The sequence below is a fragment of the Schistocerca nitens genome, unplaced genomic scaffold (assembly GCF_023898315.1).
Source record: "Schistocerca nitens isolate TAMUIC-IGC-003100 unplaced genomic scaffold, iqSchNite1.1 HiC_scaffold_118, whole genome shotgun sequence".
Classification (NCBI taxonomy): Eukaryota; Metazoa; Arthropoda; class Insecta; order Orthoptera; family Acrididae; genus Schistocerca; species Schistocerca nitens.
In genome coordinates, this window is record NW_026045660.1 from 222,736 (window position 1) to 236,652 (window position 13,917).

The following is a 13,917-nucleotide window of genomic DNA, read 5'->3' on the forward strand; positions in this document are numbered from 1 at the left end:
CTGGTTCTCAACCGATAAAGACAAGATGAAAGAAAATGTCCGATTGCCGATTTGTAACAACTTTGGCCCTTGTCAGTACTTGGGCGGGTGAGCGCATGGGGACACAGGGTACCGTTGGCAGTTTTACTTCCTGTTTTTTCTTTCTCCTTTGTTTTTGGAGCTACAACCCGATTCGGTCATGGACACGCCACCGTGAAAGGAAGGGGGAGTGCTGTGTGCCCATCGCCTCGCCTCTCCTTACCTCTCTCAGTCGTTTCTCGTGCTTGTCGTTTTGATATAGGCCGATTTGAGAGCGTCAGCTCTCGCGTCAGCTGAGCAAAGTCGAGACAAGTCGAGACACACTATAGGCTGGTCTGCAGCGAGTAAGAAGGGGGAAAAAAAACATTAATTTAAGGGCACGTGGCGAAAGTACTCATACGCGAAATTAAAAAGCCTGTTGCGGTGGCCGGGAATCGAACCCGGATCAACTGCTTGGAAGGCAACTATGCTGATCATTACACCACCACCGCACAAGGAAGCGCCCCGACGCCGCGCTGTGTCGGCTTCCCGCCTGTCGGCAGCGGCCGAAGGTGATCGTACCTGGCAGGCGCATTTCGAGGTAGGCTAGGGGAGAACATCCAGCCGCATTCGGACGGCGTATCCGCGCACATTTCGCATCCTTTGGCAAGAGTCGGTGCCGGCACCGGCGACGCAAGAGTACGCAGAGGACCGCGTTCTGGCGGCATATTTAAGCAGTGCAGTGCAGGATTCAGCGCCTGCAGCATCTTCTCGACAGAATGCTACGGCGCTTGACGGCAGTCCCACTTTCCCTTGAGACATCTGCTCGGCAAGCAGCGTGAAGTTACTACTGGCCCGAGCATCGGTGGTTCAGTGGTAGAATGCTCGCCTGCCACGCGGGCGGCCCGGGTTCGATTCCCGGCCGATGCATCGTTTTGCTGTTCCCGCGATAATGCTGCCGTGCTGCTTGCGCTCTTGAGATGCACGATCCACAAGAATGTATAGCTGGATTCCCTTGAGAAGAACCGAGAACGCAGCACTCGCGGGTCCCCACTAGGACGCTCGCATCATGTTCTACAGACTAGCGTCGGCCTGGCCTCACAATTTGCTATGTCCAGGTGCCTCCGAGGCACTGAACGTTAACGACAAGGAGTGCTGCCTATCGTTTGCAAAAGCTGCAGCAACACCGCAATCAACTGGGCCGGCAATGCACGTCTAGCAACAGAACACGTTATCCAGGAAGTACAGTGTCTTTACGTCTAACATTGGGTATGGTACTTACCCAGTTTCCAGGAAAAACGGTTCGCCCGTGCCTCGGTAGCGCAGTAGGCAGCGCGTAAGTCTCATAATCTTAAGGTCGTGAGTTCGATCCTCACCCGGGGCATTTAATTTTCTGTGACTGATGGTGATGCTGTTGCTAGGGCACCAACTTATTTCTTGTTTGTTATCCACAACGGTTTCAACGCTTCAGCGGGAAAATGTTTACTCCCTGTTACTGCTACTTACAGCTTCCCTTTCCCTCTTCTCCCAGCACAGCATGAAGCCAAAAGCATTGCTCTGAGACGTTTGAGGTGCGCGCCTTGCCAGTGAGTAAGCGCAAAGACGCTCGCAAAGAGAGAAGGGCGCCGACGCGGGACACGACACGAAATGCGACAAGCGACCGTCCGAACCGGCGAAGACACCCCCACATCCGGTGTGGTCTAGTAGCTAGGATACCTGGCTTTCACCCAGGAGGCCCGGGTTCGATTCCCGGTACCGGAACGGAATTTTTTCCACACGAACTGTGACAAGTTTGAGCTGACCGAGCTGCCGTTTCCCGTCCTGCTCGCAATATAGCTACTGTTTCGTGACCGTCAGCAGAATATAGACGAGGGAAGCAGACGTCCGACGACCATAGAAATGGTGTACGGCTTCATGCCATACGTTTCCAGCGCAGGGCTGAGCAACTGCATCTGCCGAGGCCCGTTAGCTCAGTTGGTTAGAGCGTCGTGCTAATAACGCGAAGGTCGTGGGTTCGATCCCCCCACGGGCCACTAGTCTTTTACTACTACGAAAAGGCAGCGCCGATTTCAGCAGGCGAGTGTGATGACCAAAAGATCATCACCCTGCGTGGAAGTTGACAGAGGATCCGAACCCGACTTGTCGGGAAGCGCTACAGCATTCACTCGGCAATGGCCATAATATGTTGAATACACTGGTTCTCAACCGATAAAGACAAGATGAAAGAAAATGTCCGATTGCCGATTTGTAACAACTTTGGCCCTTGTCAGTACTTGGGCGGGTGAGCGCATGGGGACACAGGGTACCGTTGGCAGTTTTACTTCCTGTTTTTTCTTTCTCCTTTGTTTTTGGAGCTACAACCCGATTCGGTCATGGACACGCCACCGTGAAAGGAAGGGGGAGTGCTGTGTGCCCATCGCCTCGCCTCTCCTTACCTCTCTCAGTCGTTTCTCGTGCTTGTCGTTTTGATATAGGCCGATTTGAGAGCGTCAGCTCTCGCGTCAGCTGAGCAAAGTCGAGACAAGTCGAGACACACTATAGGCTGGTCTGCAGCGAGTAAGAAGGGGGAAAAAAAACATTAATTTAAGGGCACGTGGCGAAAGTACTCATACGCGAAATTAAAAAGCCTGTTGCGGTGGCCGGGAATCGAACCCGGATCAACTGCTTGGAAGGCAACTATGCTGATCATTACACCACCACCGCACAAGGAAGCGCCCCGACGCCGCGCTGTGTCGGCTTCCCGCCTGTCGGCAGCGGCCGAAGGTGATCGTACCTGGCAGGCGCATTTCGAGGTAGGCTAGGGGAGAACATCCAGCCGCATTCGGACGGCGTATCCGCGCACATTTCGCATCCTTTGGCAAGAGTCGGTGCCGGCACCGGCGACGCAAGAGTACGCAGAGGACCGCGTTCTGGCGGCATATTTAAGCAGTGCAGTGCAGGATTCAGCGCCTGCAGCATCTTCTCGACAGAATGCTACGGCGCTTGACGGCAGTCCCACTTTCCCTTGAGACATCTGCTCGGCAAGCAGCGTGAAGTTACTACTGGCCCGAGCATCGGTGGTTCAGTGGTAGAATGCTCGCCTGCCACGCGGGCGGCCCGGGTTCGATTCCCGGCCGATGCATCGTTTTGCTGTTCCCGCGATAATGCTGCCGTGCTGCTTGCGCTCTTGAGATGCACGATCCACAAGAATGTATAGCTGGATTCCCTTGAGAAGAACCGAGAACGCAGCACTCGCGGGTCCCCACTAGGACGCTCGCATCATGTTCTACAGACTAGCGTCGGCCTGGCCTCACAATTTGCTATGTCCAGGTGCCTCCGAGGCACTGAACGTTAACGACAAGGAGTGCTGCCTATCGTTTGCAAAAGCTGCAGCAACACCGCAATCAACTGGGCCGGCAATGCACGTCTAGCAACAGAACACGTTATCCAGGAAGTACAGTGTCTTTACGTCTAACATTGGGTATGGTACTTACCCAGTTTCCAGGAAAAACGGTTCGCCCGTGCCTCGGTAGCGCAGTAGGCAGCGCGTAAGTCTCATAATCTTAAGGTCGTGAGTTCGATCCTCACCCGGGGCATTTAATTTTCTGTGACTGATGGTGATGCTGTTGCTAGGGCACCAACTTATTTCTTGTTTGTTATCCACAACGGTTTCAACGCTTCAGCGGGAAAATGTTTACTCCCTGTTACTGCTACTTACAGCTTCCCTTTCCCTCTTCTCCCAGCACAGCATGAAGCCAAAAGCATTGCTCTGAGACGTTTGAGGTGCGCGCCTTGCCAGTGAGTAAGCGCAAAGACGCTCGCAAAGAGAGAAGGGCGCCGACGCGGGACACGACACGAAATGCGACAAGCGACCGTCCGAACCGGCGAAGACACCCCCACATCCGGTGTGGTCTAGTAGCTAGGATACCTGGCTTTCACCCAGGAGGCCCGGGTTCGATTCCCGGTACCGGAACGGAATTTTTTCCACACGAACTGTGACAAGTTTGAGCTGACCGAGCTGCCGTTTCCCGTCCTGCTCGCAATATAGCTACTGTTTCGTGACCGTCAGCAGAATATAGACGAGGGAAGCAGACGTCCGACGACCATAGAAATGGTGTACGGCTTCATGCCATACGTTTCCAGCGCAGGGCTGAGCAACTGCATCTGCCGAGGCCCGTTAGCTCAGTTGGTTAGAGCGTCGTGCTAATAACGCGAAGGTCGTGGGTTCGATCCCCCCACGGGCCACTAGTCTTTTACTACTACGAAAAGGCAGCGCCGATTTCAGCAGGCGAGTGTGATGACCAAAAGATCATCACCCTGCGTGGAAGTTGACAGAGGATCCGAACCCGACTTGTCGGGAAGCGCTACAGCATTCACTCGGCAATGGCCATAATATGTTGAATACACTGGTTCTCAACCGATAAAGACAAGATGAAAGAAAATGTCCGATTGCCGATTTGTAACAACTTTGGCCCTTGTCAGTACTTGGGCGGGTGAGCGCATGGGGACACAGGGTACCGTTGGCAGTTTTACTTCCTGTTTTTTCTTTCTCCTTTGTTTTTGGAGCTACAACCCGATTCGGTCATGGACACGCCACCGTGAAAGGAAGGGGGAGTGCTGTGTGCCCATCGCCTCGCCTCTCCTTACCTCTCTCAGTCGTTTCTCGTGCTTGTCGTTTTGATATAGGCCGATTTGAGAGCGTCAGCTCTCGCGTCAGCTGAGCAAAGTCGAGACAAGTCGAGACACACTATAGGCTGGTCTGCAGCGAGTAAGAAGGGGGAAAAAAAACATTAATTTAAGGGCACGTGGCGAAAGTACTCATACGCGAAATTAAAAAGCCTGTTGCGGTGGCCGGGAATCGAACCCGGATCAACTGCTTGGAAGGCAACTATGCTGATCATTACACCACCACCGCACAAGGAAGCGCCCCGACGCCGCGCTGTGTCGGCTTCCCGCCTGTCGGCAGCGGCCGAAGGTGATCGTACCTGGCAGGCGCATTTCGAGGTAGGCTAGGGGAGAACATCCAGCCGCATTCGGACGGCGTATCCGCGCACATTTCGCATCCTTTGGCAAGAGTCGGTGCCGGCACCGGCGACGCAAGAGTACGCAGAGGACCGCGTTCTGGCGGCATATTTAAGCAGTGCAGTGCAGGATTCAGCGCCTGCAGCATCTTCTCGACAGAATGCTACGGCGCTTGACGGCAGTCCCACTTTCCCTTGAGACATCTGCTCGGCAAGCAGCGTGAAGTTACTACTGGCCCGAGCATCGGTGGTTCAGTGGTAGAATGCTCGCCTGCCACGCGGGCGGCCCGGGTTCGATTCCCGGCCGATGCATCGTTTTGCTGTTCCCGCGATAATGCTGCCGTGCTGCTTGCGCTCTTGAGATGCACGATCCACAAGAATGTATAGCTGGATTCCCTTGAGAAGAACCGAGAACGCAGCACTCGCGGGTCCCCACTAGGACGCTCGCATCATGTTCTACAGACTAGCGTCGGCCTGGCCTCACAATTTGCTATGTCCAGGTGCCTCCGAGGCACTGAACGTTAACGACAAGGAGTGCTGCCTATCGTTTGCAAAAGCTGCAGCAACACCGCAATCAACTGGGCCGGCAATGCACGTCTAGCAACAGAACACGTTATCCAGGAAGTACAGTGTCTTTACGTCTAACATTGGGTATGGTACTTACCCAGTTTCCAGGAAAAACGGTTCGCCCGTGCCTCGGTAGCGCAGTAGGCAGCGCGTAAGTCTCATAATCTTAAGGTCGTGAGTTCGATCCTCACCCGGGGCATTTAATTTTCTGTGACTGATGGTGATGCTGTTGCTAGGGCACCAACTTATTTCTTGTTTGTTATCCACAACGGTTTCAACGCTTCAGCGGGAAAATGTTTACTCCCTGTTACTGCTACTTACAGCTTCCCTTTCCCTCTTCTCCCAGCACAGCATGAAGCCAAAAGCATTGCTCTGAGACGTTTGAGGTGCGCGCCTTGCCAGTGAGTAAGCGCAAAGACGCTCGCAAAGAGAGAAGGGCGCCGACGCGGGACACGACACGAAATGCGACAAGCGACCGTCCGAACCGGCGAAGACACCCCCACATCCGGTGTGGTCTAGTAGCTAGGATACCTGGCTTTCACCCAGGAGGCCCGGGTTCGATTCCCGGTACCGGAACGGAATTTTTTCCACACGAACTGTGACAAGTTTGAGCTGACCGAGCTGCCGTTTCCCGTCCTGCTCGCAATATAGCTACTGTTTCGTGACCGTCAGCAGAATATAGACGAGGGAAGCAGACGTCCGACGACCATAGAAATGGTGTACGGCTTCATGCCATACGTTTCCAGCGCAGGGCTGAGCAACTGCATCTGCCGAGGCCCGTTAGCTCAGTTGGTTAGAGCGTCGTGCTAATAACGCGAAGGTCGTGGGTTCGATCCCCCCACGGGCCACTAGTCTTTTACTACTACGAAAAGGCAGCGCCGATTTCAGCAGGCGAGTGTGATGACCAAAAGATCATCACCCTGCGTGGAAGTTGACAGAGGATCCGAACCCGACTTGTCGGGAAGCGCTACAGCATTCACTCGGCAATGGCCATAATATGTTGAATACACTGGTTCTCAACCGATAAAGACAAGATGAAAGAAAATGTCCGATTGCCGATTTGTAACAACTTTGGCCCTTGTCAGTACTTGGGCGGGTGAGCGCATGGGGACACAGGGTACCGTTGGCAGTTTTACTTCCTGTTTTTTCTTTCTCCTTTGTTTTTGGAGCTACAACCCGATTCGGTCATGGACACGCCACCGTGAAAGGAAGGGGGAGTGCTGTGTGCCCATCGCCTCGCCTCTCCTTACCTCTCTCAGTCGTTTCTCGTGCTTGTCGTTTTGATATAGGCCGATTTGAGAGCGTCAGCTCTCGCGTCAGCTGAGCAAAGTCGAGACAAGTCGAGACACACTATAGGCTGGTCTGCAGCGAGTAAGAAGGGGGAAAAAAAACATTAATTTAAGGGCACGTGGCGAAAGTACTCATACGCGAAATTAAAAAGCCTGTTGCGGTGGCCGGGAATCGAACCCGGATCAACTGCTTGGAAGGCAACTATGCTGACCATTACACCACCACCGCACAAGGAAGCGCCCCGACGCCGCGCTGTGTCGGCTTCCCGCCTGTCGGCAGCGGCCGAAGGTGATCGTACCTGGCAGGCGCATTTCGAGGTAGGCTAGGGGAGAACATCCAGCCGCATTCGGACGGCGTATCCGCGCACATTTCGCATCCTTTGGCAAGAGTCGGTGCCGGCACCGGCGACGCAAGAGTACGCAGAGGACCGCGTTCTGGCGGCATATTTAAGCAGTGCAGTGCAGGATTCAGCGCCTGCAGCATCTTCTCGACAGAATGCTACGGCGCTTGACGGCAGTCCCACTTTCCCTTGAGACATCTGCTCGGCAAGCAGCGTGAAGTTACTACTGGCCCGAGCATCGGTGGTTCAGTGGTAGAATGCTCGCCTGCCACGCGGGCGGCCCGGGTTCGATTCCCGGCCGATGCATCGTTTTGCTGTTCCCGCGATAATGCTGCCGTGCTGCTTGCGCTCTTGAGATGCACGATCCACAAGAATGTATAGCTGGATTCCCTTGAGAAGAACCGAGAACGCAGCACTCGCGGGTCCCCACTAGGACGCTCGCATCATGTTCTACAGACTAGCGTCGGCCTGGCCTCACAGTTTGCTATGTCCAGGTGCCTCCGAGGCACTGAACGTTAACGACAAGGAGTGCTGCCTATCGTTTGCAAAAGCTGCAGCAACACCGCAATCAACTGGGCCGGCAATGCACGTCTAGCAACAGAACACGTTATCCAGGAAGTACAGTGTCTTTACGTCTAACATTGGGTATGGTACTTACCCAGTTTCCAGGAAAAACGGTTCGCCCGTGCCTCGGTAGCGCAGTAGGCAGCGCGTAAGTCTCATAATCTTAAGGTCGTGAGTTCGATCCTCACCCGGGGCATTTAATTTTCTGTGACTGATGGTGATGCTGTTGCTAGGGCACCAACTTATTTCTTGTTTGTTATCCACAACGGTTTCAACGCTTCAGCGGGAAAATGTTTACTCCCTGTTACTGCTACTTACAGCTTCCCTTTCCCTCTTCTCCCAGCACAGCATGAAGCCAAAAGCATTGCTCTGAGACGTTTGAGGTGCGCGCCTTGCCAGTGAGTAAGCGCAAAGACGCTCGCAAAGAGAGAAGGGCGCCGACGCGGGACACGACACGAAATGCGACAAGCGACCGTCCGAACCGGCGAAGACACCCCCACATCCGGTGTGGTCTAGTAGCTAGGATACCTGGCTTTCACCCAGGAGGCCCGGGTTCGATTCCCGGTACCGGAACGGAATTTTTTCCACACGAACTGTGACAAGTTTGAGCTGACCGAGCTGCCGTTTCCCGTCCTGCTCGCAATATAGCTACTGTTTCGTGACCGTCAGCAGAATATAGACGAGGGAAGCAGACGTCCGACGACCATAGAAATGGTGTACGGCTTCATGCCATACGTTTCCAGCGCAGGGCTGAGCAACTGCATCTGCCGAGGCCCGTTAGCTCAGTTGGTTAGAGCGTCGTGCTAATAACGCGAAGGTCGTGGGTTCGATCCCCCCACGGGCCACTAGTCTTTTACTACTACGAAAAGGCAGCGCCGATTTCAGCAGGCGAGTGTGATGACCAAAAGATCATCACCCTGCGTGGAAGTTGACAGAGGATCCGAACCCGACTTGTCGGGAAGCGCTACAGCATTCACTCGGCAATGGCCATAATATGTTGAATACACTGGTTCTCAACCGATAAAGACAAGATGAAAGAAAATGTCCGATTGCCGATTTGTAACAACTTTGGCCCTTGTCAGTACTTGGGCGGGTGAGCGCATGGGGACACAGGGTACCGTTGGCAGTTTTACTTCCTGTTTTTTCTTTCTCCTTTGTTTTTGGAGCTACAACCCGATTCGGTCATGGACACGCCACCGTGAAAGGAAGGGGGAGTGCTGTGTGCCCATCGCCTCGCCTCTCCTTACCTCTCTCAGTCGTTTCTCGTGCTTGTCGTTTTGATATAGGCCGATTTGAGAGCGTCAGCTCTCGCGTCAGCTGAGCAAAGTCGAGACAAGTCGAGACACACTATAGGCTGGTCTGCAGCGAGTAAGAAGGGGGAAAAAAAACATTAATTTAAGGGCACGTGGCGAAAGTACTCATACGCGAAATTAAAAAGCCTGTTGCGGTGGCCGGGAATCGAACCCGGATCAACTGCTTGGAAGGCAACTATGCTGACCATTACACCACCACCGCACAAGGAAGCGCCCCGACGCCGCGCTGTGTCGGCTTCCCGCCTGTCGGCAGCGGCCGAAGGTGATCGTACCTGGCAGGCGCATTTCGAGGTAGGCTAGGGGAGAACATCCAGCCGCATTCGGACGGCGTATCCGCGCACATTTCGCATCCTTTGGCAAGAGTCGGTGCCGGCACCGGCGACGCAAGAGTACGCAGAGGACCGCGTTCTGGCGGCATATTTAAGCAGTGCAGTGCAGGATTCAGCGCCTGCAGCATCTTCTCGACAGAATGCTACGGCGCTTGACGGCAGTCCCACTTTCCCTTGAGACATCTGCTCGGCAAGCAGCGTGAAGTTACTACTGGCCCGAGCATCGGTGGTTCAGTGGTAGAATGCTCGCCTGCCACGCGGGCGGCCCGGGTTCGATTCCCGGCCGATGCATCGTTTTGCTGTTCCCGCGATAATGCTGCCGTGCTGCTTGCGCTCTTGAGATGCACGATCCACAAGAATGTATAGCTGGATTCCCTTGAGAAGAACCGAGAACGCAGCACTCGCGGGTCCCCACTAGGACGCTCGCATCATGTTCTACAGACTAGCGTCGGCCTGGCCTCACAGTTTGCTATGTCCAGGTGCCTCCGAGGCACTGAACGTTAACGACAAGGAGTGCTGCCTATCGTTTGCAAAAGCTGCAGCAACACCGCAATCAACTGGGCCGGCAATGCACGTCTAGCAACAGAACACGTTATCCAGGAAGTACAGTGTCTTTACGTCTAACATTGGGTATGGTACTTACCCAGTTTCCAGGAAAAACGGTTCGCCCGTGCCTCGGTAGCGCAGTAGGCAGCGCGTAAGTCTCATAATCTTAAGGTCGTGAGTTCGATCCTCACCCGGGGCATTTAATTTTCTGTGACTGATGGTGATGCTGTTGCTAGGGCACCAACTTATTTCTTGTTTGTTATCCACAACGGTTTCAACGCTTCAGCGGGAAAATGTTTACTCCCTGTTACTGCTACTTACAGCTTCCCTTTCCCTCTTCTCCCAGCACAGCATGAAGCCAAAAGCATTGCTCTGAGACGTTTGAGGTGCGCGCCTTGCCAGTGAGTAAGCGCAAAGACGCTCGCAAAGAGAGAAGGGCGCCGACGCGGGACACGACACGAAATGCGACAAGCGACCGTCCGAACCGGCGAAGACACCCCCACATCCGGTGTGGTCTAGTAGCTAGGATACCTGGCTTTCACCCAGGAGGCCCGGGTTCGATTCCCGGTACCGGAACGGAATTTTTTCCACACGAACTGTGACAAGTTTGAGCTGACCGAGCTGCCGTTTCCCGTCCTGCTCGCAATATAGCTACTGTTTCGTGACCGTCAGCAGAATATAGACGAGGGAAGCAGACGTCCGACGACCATAGAAATGGTGTACGGCTTCATGCCATACGTTTCCAGCGCAGGGCTGAGCAACTGCATCTGCCGAGGCCCGTTAGCTCAGTTGGTTAGAGCGTCGTGCTAATAACGCGAAGGTCGTGGGTTCGATCCCCCCACGGGCCACTAGTCTTTTACTACTACGAAAAGGCAGCGCCGATTTCAGCAGGCGAGTGTGATGACCAAAAGATCATCACCCTGCGTGGAAGTTGACAGAGGATCCGAACCCGACTTGTCGGGAAGCGCTACAGCATTCACTCGGCAATGGCCATAATATGTTGAATACACTGGTTCTCAACCGATAAAGACAAGATGAAAGAAAATGTCCGATTGCCGATTTGTAACAACTTTGGCCCTTGTCAGTACTTGGGCGGGTGAGCGCATGGGGACACAGGGTACCGTTGGCAGTTTTACTTCCTGTTTTTTCTTTCTCCTTTGTTTTTGGAGCTACAACCCGATTCGGTCATGGACACGCCACCGTGAAAGGAAGGGGGAGTGCTGTGTGCCCATCGCCTCGCCTCTCCTTACCTCTCTCAGTCGTTTCTCGTGCTTGTCGTTTTGATATAGGCCGATTTGAGAGCGTCAGCTCTCGCGTCAGCTGAGCAAAGTCGAGACAAGTCGAGACACACTATAGGCTGGTCTGCAGCGAGTAAGAAGGGGGAAAAAAAACATTAATTTAAGGGCACGTGGCGAAAGTACTCATACGCGAAATTAAAAAGCCTGTTGCGGTGGCCGGGAATCGAACCCGGATCAACTGCTTGGAAGGCAACTATGCTGACCATTACACCACCACCGCACAAGGAAGCGCCCCGACGCCGCGCTGTGTCGGCTTCCCGCCTGTCGGCAGCGGCCGAAGGTGATCGTACCTGGCAGGCGCATTTCGAGGTAGGCTAGGGGAGAACATCCAGCCGCATTCGGACGGCGTATCCGCGCACATTTCGCATCCTTTGGCAAGAGTCGGTGCCGGCACCGGCGACGCAAGAGTACGCAGAGGACCGCGTTCTGGCGGCATATTTAAGCAGTGCAGTGCAGGATTCAGCGCCTGCAGCATCTTCTCGACAGAATGCTACGGCGCTTGACGGCAGTCCCACTTTCCCTTGAGACATCTGCTCGGCAAGCAGCGTGAAGTTACTACTGGCCCGAGCATCGGTGGTTCAGTGGTAGAATGCTCGCCTGCCACGCGGGCGGCCCGGGTTCGATTCCCGGCCGATGCATCGTTTTGCTGTTCCCGCGATAATGCTGCCGTGCTGCTTGCGCTCTTGAGATGCACGATCCACAAGAATGTATAGCTGGATTCCCTTGAGAAGAACCGAGAACGCAGCACTCGCGGGTCCCCACTAGGACGCTCGCATCATGTTCTACAGACTAGCGTCGGCCTGGCCTCACAGTTTGCTATGTCCAGGTGCCTCCGAGGCACTGAACGTTAACGACAAGGAGTGCTGCCTATCGTTTGCAAAAGCTGCAGCAACACCGCAATCAACTGGGCCGGCAATGCACGTCTAGCAACAGAACACGTTATCCAGGAAGTACAGTGTCTTTACGTCTAACATTGGGTATGGTACTTACCCAGTTTCCAGGAAAAACGGTTCGCCCGTGCCTCGGTAGCGCAGTAGGCAGCGCGTAAGTCTCATAATCTTAAGGTCGTGAGTTCGATCCTCACCCGGGGCATTTAATTTTCTGTGACTGATGGTGATGCTGTTGCTAGGGCACCAACTTATTTCTTGTTTGTTATCCACAACGGTTTCAACGCTTCAGCGGGAAAATGTTTACTCCCTGTTACTGCTACTTACAGCTTCCCTTTCCCTCTTCTCCCAGCACAGCATGAAGCCAAAAGCATTGCTCTGAGACGTTTGAGGTGCGCGCCTTGCCAGTGAGTAAGCGCAAAGACGCTCGCAAAGAGAGAAGGGCGCCGACGCGGGACACGACACGAAATGCGACAAGCGACCGTCCGAACCGGCGAAGACACCCCCACATCCGGTGTGGTCTAGTAGCTAGGATACCTGGCTTTCACCCAGGAGGCCCGGGTTCGATTCCCGGTACCGGAACGGAATTTTTTCCACACGAACTGTGACAAGTTTGAGCTGACCGAGCTGCCGTTTCCCGTCCTGCTCGCAATATAGCTACTGTTTCGTGACCGTCAGCAGAATATAGACGAGGGAAGCAGACGTCCGACGACCATAGAAATGGTGTACGGCTTCATGCCATACGTTTCCAGCGCAGGGCTGAGCAACTGCATCTGCCGAGGCCCGTTAGCTCAGTTGGTTAGAGCGTCGTGCTAATAACGCGAAGGTCGTGGGTTCGATCCCCCCACGGGCCACTAGTCTTTTACTACTACGAAAAGGCAGCGCCGATTTCAGCAGGCGAGTGTGATGACCAAAAGATCATCACCCTGCGTGGAAGTTGACAGAGGATCCGAACCCGACTTGTCGGGAAGCGCTACAGCATTCACTCGGCAATGGCCATAATATGTTGAATACACTGGTTCTCAACCGATAAAGACAAGATGAAAGAAAATGTCCGATTGCCGATTTGTAACAACTTTGGCCCTTGTCAGTACTTGGGCGGGTGAGCGCATGGGGACACAGGGTACCGTTGGCAGTTTTACTTCCTGTTTTTTCTTTCTCCTTTGTTTTTGGAGCTACAACCCGATTCGGTCATGGACACGCCACCGTGAAAGGAAGGGGGAGTGCTGTGTGCCCATCGCCTCGCCTCTCCTTACCTCTCTCAGTCGTTTCTCGTGCTTGTCGTTTTGATATAGGCCGATTTGAGAGCGTCAGCTCTCGCGTCAGCTGAGCAAAGTCGAGACAAGTCGAGACACACTATAGGCTGGTCTGCAGCGAGTAAGAAGGGGGAAAAAAAACATTAATTTAAGGGCACGTGGCGAAAGTACTCATACGCGAAATTAAAAAGCCTGTTGCGGTGGCCGGGAATCGAACCCGGATCAACTGCTTGGAAGGCAACTATGCTGACCATTACACCACCACCGCACAAGGAAGCGCCCCGACGCCGCGCTGTGTCGGCTTCCCGCCTGTCGGCAGCGGCCGAAGGTGATCGTACCTGGCAGGCGCATTTCGAGGTAGGCTAGGGGAGAACATCCAGCCGCATTCGGACGGCGTATCCGCGCACATTTCGCATCCTTTGGCAAGAGTCGGTGCCGGCACCGGCGACGCAAGAGTACGCAGAGGACCGCGTTCTGGCGGCATATTTAAGCAGTGCAGTGCAGGATTCAGCGCCTGCAGCATCTTCTCG

The 13,917-nt window shown here is 54.2% G+C and overlaps 31 non-coding genes across 31 annotated transcripts; 24 read left to right on the forward strand and 7 right to left on the reverse strand.

Moving 5' to 3' along the window:
- Nucleotides 1-437: 437 nt before the first annotated feature.
- On the reverse strand, nt 438-509 carry Trnag-ucc (transfer RNA glycine (anticodon UCC)). Its single transcript has one exon. It is a non-coding gene; the product is annotated as a tRNA-Gly (tRNA).
- A 347-nt stretch (nt 510-856) lies between these two features.
- Nucleotides 857-927, forward strand: Trnag-gcc (transfer RNA glycine (anticodon GCC)). Its single transcript has one exon. It is a non-coding gene; the product is annotated as a tRNA-Gly (tRNA).
- A 381-nt stretch (nt 928-1,308) lies between these two features.
- On the forward strand, nt 1,309-1,381 carry Trnam-cau (transfer RNA methionine (anticodon CAU)). The gene has a single exon. It is a non-coding gene; the product is annotated as a tRNA-Met (tRNA).
- A 305-nt stretch (nt 1,382-1,686) lies between these two features.
- On the forward strand, nt 1,687-1,758 carry Trnae-uuc (transfer RNA glutamic acid (anticodon UUC)). Its single transcript has one exon. It is a non-coding gene; the product is annotated as a tRNA-Glu (tRNA).
- A 198-nt stretch (nt 1,759-1,956) lies between these two features.
- Nucleotides 1,957-2,030, forward strand: Trnai-aau (transfer RNA isoleucine (anticodon AAU)). The gene has a single exon. It is a non-coding gene; the product is annotated as a tRNA-Ile (tRNA).
- A 598-nt stretch (nt 2,031-2,628) lies between these two features.
- On the reverse strand, nt 2,629-2,700 carry Trnag-ucc (transfer RNA glycine (anticodon UCC)). The gene has a single exon. It is a non-coding gene; the product is annotated as a tRNA-Gly (tRNA).
- Nucleotides 2,701-3,047: 347 nt separating this feature from the next.
- Trnag-gcc (transfer RNA glycine (anticodon GCC)) lies at nt 3,048-3,118 on the forward strand. The gene has a single exon. It is a non-coding gene; the product is annotated as a tRNA-Gly (tRNA).
- A 381-nt stretch (nt 3,119-3,499) lies between these two features.
- On the forward strand, nt 3,500-3,572 carry Trnam-cau (transfer RNA methionine (anticodon CAU)). Its single transcript has one exon. It is a non-coding gene; the product is annotated as a tRNA-Met (tRNA).
- A 305-nt stretch (nt 3,573-3,877) lies between these two features.
- Trnae-uuc (transfer RNA glutamic acid (anticodon UUC)) lies at nt 3,878-3,949 on the forward strand. The gene has a single exon. It is a non-coding gene; the product is annotated as a tRNA-Glu (tRNA).
- A 198-nt stretch (nt 3,950-4,147) lies between these two features.
- Trnai-aau (transfer RNA isoleucine (anticodon AAU)) lies at nt 4,148-4,221 on the forward strand. The gene has a single exon. It is a non-coding gene; the product is annotated as a tRNA-Ile (tRNA).
- Nucleotides 4,222-4,819: 598 nt separating this feature from the next.
- Nucleotides 4,820-4,891, reverse strand: Trnag-ucc (transfer RNA glycine (anticodon UCC)). The gene has a single exon. It is a non-coding gene; the product is annotated as a tRNA-Gly (tRNA).
- A 347-nt stretch (nt 4,892-5,238) lies between these two features.
- Nucleotides 5,239-5,309, forward strand: Trnag-gcc (transfer RNA glycine (anticodon GCC)). The gene has a single exon. It is a non-coding gene; the product is annotated as a tRNA-Gly (tRNA).
- Nucleotides 5,310-5,690: 381 nt separating this feature from the next.
- On the forward strand, nt 5,691-5,763 carry Trnam-cau (transfer RNA methionine (anticodon CAU)). The gene has a single exon. It is a non-coding gene; the product is annotated as a tRNA-Met (tRNA).
- Nucleotides 5,764-6,068: 305 nt separating this feature from the next.
- On the forward strand, nt 6,069-6,140 carry Trnae-uuc (transfer RNA glutamic acid (anticodon UUC)). The gene has a single exon. It is a non-coding gene; the product is annotated as a tRNA-Glu (tRNA).
- A 198-nt stretch (nt 6,141-6,338) lies between these two features.
- Nucleotides 6,339-6,412, forward strand: Trnai-aau (transfer RNA isoleucine (anticodon AAU)). Its single transcript has one exon. It is a non-coding gene; the product is annotated as a tRNA-Ile (tRNA).
- Nucleotides 6,413-7,010: 598 nt separating this feature from the next.
- Trnag-ucc (transfer RNA glycine (anticodon UCC)) lies at nt 7,011-7,082 on the reverse strand. Its single transcript has one exon. It is a non-coding gene; the product is annotated as a tRNA-Gly (tRNA).
- A 347-nt stretch (nt 7,083-7,429) lies between these two features.
- Trnag-gcc (transfer RNA glycine (anticodon GCC)) lies at nt 7,430-7,500 on the forward strand. Its single transcript has one exon. It is a non-coding gene; the product is annotated as a tRNA-Gly (tRNA).
- Nucleotides 7,501-7,881: 381 nt separating this feature from the next.
- Trnam-cau (transfer RNA methionine (anticodon CAU)) lies at nt 7,882-7,954 on the forward strand. Its single transcript has one exon. It is a non-coding gene; the product is annotated as a tRNA-Met (tRNA).
- A 305-nt stretch (nt 7,955-8,259) lies between these two features.
- On the forward strand, nt 8,260-8,331 carry Trnae-uuc (transfer RNA glutamic acid (anticodon UUC)). Its single transcript has one exon. It is a non-coding gene; the product is annotated as a tRNA-Glu (tRNA).
- Nucleotides 8,332-8,529: 198 nt separating this feature from the next.
- Trnai-aau (transfer RNA isoleucine (anticodon AAU)) lies at nt 8,530-8,603 on the forward strand. Its single transcript has one exon. It is a non-coding gene; the product is annotated as a tRNA-Ile (tRNA).
- A 598-nt stretch (nt 8,604-9,201) lies between these two features.
- Nucleotides 9,202-9,273, reverse strand: Trnag-ucc (transfer RNA glycine (anticodon UCC)). Its single transcript has one exon. It is a non-coding gene; the product is annotated as a tRNA-Gly (tRNA).
- Nucleotides 9,274-9,620: 347 nt separating this feature from the next.
- Trnag-gcc (transfer RNA glycine (anticodon GCC)) lies at nt 9,621-9,691 on the forward strand. The gene has a single exon. It is a non-coding gene; the product is annotated as a tRNA-Gly (tRNA).
- Nucleotides 9,692-10,072: 381 nt separating this feature from the next.
- On the forward strand, nt 10,073-10,145 carry Trnam-cau (transfer RNA methionine (anticodon CAU)). Its single transcript has one exon. It is a non-coding gene; the product is annotated as a tRNA-Met (tRNA).
- A 305-nt stretch (nt 10,146-10,450) lies between these two features.
- Nucleotides 10,451-10,522, forward strand: Trnae-uuc (transfer RNA glutamic acid (anticodon UUC)). The gene has a single exon. It is a non-coding gene; the product is annotated as a tRNA-Glu (tRNA).
- Nucleotides 10,523-10,720: 198 nt separating this feature from the next.
- Nucleotides 10,721-10,794, forward strand: Trnai-aau (transfer RNA isoleucine (anticodon AAU)). The gene has a single exon. It is a non-coding gene; the product is annotated as a tRNA-Ile (tRNA).
- A 598-nt stretch (nt 10,795-11,392) lies between these two features.
- On the reverse strand, nt 11,393-11,464 carry Trnag-ucc (transfer RNA glycine (anticodon UCC)). Its single transcript has one exon. It is a non-coding gene; the product is annotated as a tRNA-Gly (tRNA).
- Nucleotides 11,465-11,811: 347 nt separating this feature from the next.
- On the forward strand, nt 11,812-11,882 carry Trnag-gcc (transfer RNA glycine (anticodon GCC)). Its single transcript has one exon. It is a non-coding gene; the product is annotated as a tRNA-Gly (tRNA).
- A 381-nt stretch (nt 11,883-12,263) lies between these two features.
- Trnam-cau (transfer RNA methionine (anticodon CAU)) lies at nt 12,264-12,336 on the forward strand. The gene has a single exon. It is a non-coding gene; the product is annotated as a tRNA-Met (tRNA).
- A 305-nt stretch (nt 12,337-12,641) lies between these two features.
- Nucleotides 12,642-12,713, forward strand: Trnae-uuc (transfer RNA glutamic acid (anticodon UUC)). Its single transcript has one exon. It is a non-coding gene; the product is annotated as a tRNA-Glu (tRNA).
- A 198-nt stretch (nt 12,714-12,911) lies between these two features.
- Trnai-aau (transfer RNA isoleucine (anticodon AAU)) lies at nt 12,912-12,985 on the forward strand. The gene has a single exon. It is a non-coding gene; the product is annotated as a tRNA-Ile (tRNA).
- A 598-nt stretch (nt 12,986-13,583) lies between these two features.
- Nucleotides 13,584-13,655, reverse strand: Trnag-ucc (transfer RNA glycine (anticodon UCC)). Its single transcript has one exon. It is a non-coding gene; the product is annotated as a tRNA-Gly (tRNA).
- Nucleotides 13,656-13,917: the final 262 nt, after the last annotated feature.